The 1,444-nt window shown below is 44.8% G+C and overlaps 1 protein-coding gene and 1 pseudogene across 2 annotated transcripts in view; both read left to right on the top strand.

Annotated features, from left to right (window-relative positions):
* Positions 1-976, top strand: part of LOC102838744 — an 8,191-nt pseudogene extending 7,215 nt beyond the window's left edge.
* CSMD3 (CUB and Sushi multiple domains 3) overlaps positions 1-1,444 on the top strand; it is a 1,928,297-nt gene that overhangs the window by 369,704 nt on the left and 1,557,149 nt on the right. The window lies entirely within an intron of this gene.

Here is a 1,444-nt window from a genome sequence, read left to right as displayed (position 1 = left end):
AGGGATTCCAGACGGACATCGGCACATGAATGGCTATGGATCACATACTTTCAAACTGGTTAATGCAAGTGGAGAGGCAGTTTATTACAAATTCCATTACAAGACTGATCAGGGCATCAAGAACCTTCCTGTGGAAGAAGCATCAAGAATTTCCCAGGAAGATCCTGACTATGGCCTCCTGGATCTGTACAACTCCATTGCCACTGGCAACTACCCCTCCTAGATCTTTTATATCCAGGTCATGACATTTAGTCAGGCAGAAGCTTTTCATTTTAATTCATTTGACCTCACCAAGATTTGGCCTCACAAGGACTATCCTCTTATTCCAGTTGGTAAACTGGTCTTAAATCGGAATCCGGTCAATTACTTCACTGAGGTTGAACAAATCGCCTTTGACCCAAGCAACATGCCACCTGGCATTGAGCCCAGCCCTGACAAGATGCTTCAGGGCCGTCTTTTTGCTTATCCTGACACTCACCGCTACCGTCTGTGCCCCAACTACCTTCAGATACCTGTCAACTGCCCCTTGCGTGCTCGAGTGGCCAACTGCCAGCGTGATGGTCCCATGTGCATGTTTGACAACCAAGGCGGTGCTCCTAACTACTACCCCAACAGCTTTAGTGCTCCAGAACAGCAGCGTTCTGCCCTGGAGCATGTCGTTCTGTATTCTGGGGATGTGCAGCGCTTCAACAGTGCCAATGAGGACAACGTCACTCAGGTGTGAGCCTTCTATACACACGTGCTGAATGAAGAGCAGAGGAAATGCCTGTGTGAGAACATTGCAGACCATCTCAAAGACGCCCAGCTGTTCATCCAGAAGAAAGCGGTCAAGAACTTCAGTGATGTCCACCTTGACTATGGTGCCCGCATCCAGGTGCTTCTGGACAAATACAACGCTGAGAAACCTAAGAACATGATCCACATCTTTATGCAGCACGGCTCTCACTTGACACTGAGGGAGAAGGCTAACCTATGAGGACCTGGGGGTGCGCCCTCTGCCAAGGAGCTCCCTGCCCGTGAAGCAAGCGTGACCTTCACACATGTAGTGCTCCCTGGTGGGATAGGAGATTCCTGTGCTAGATATACAAATGCAAATGCAAACTAATGTCTTTAAAATGGTAGTCCAGGTTTCTGTTTCTCTAGCAAATAGCCTAATTGTAACTTTTAACACTTTGAATAACTTTTGTTTCCCCAGGTAAACTAGTAGGCATTTAACAGTCAATTGAAAGAAACATATATTTGCTTTTGATAGTAAGTTGGATTATTCATTTAAAATGAGTAGAAGGAAAGGTTGTTGCTGATTTATGATTTTATTTGGTAAAAGAAAAATCTGTGAACTTGGTATGTTTACATACCACCCCATGGCCTGTTCAAACATATATACATCTAAATTGTGGTTGTAATTACACAAGAAAAGAAAAAGATGATTCACTCAGGCATTTTT

This window comes from Chrysochloris asiatica, unplaced genomic scaffold, assembly GCF_000296735.1.
Source record: "Chrysochloris asiatica unplaced genomic scaffold, ChrAsi1.0 scaffold00001, whole genome shotgun sequence".
Taxonomy (NCBI): domain Eukaryota; kingdom Metazoa; phylum Chordata; class Mammalia; order Afrosoricida; family Chrysochloridae; genus Chrysochloris; species Chrysochloris asiatica.
Note: the sequence above shows the minus strand (reverse complement) of the source record. Positions and strands in the feature narration are given on the sequence as shown.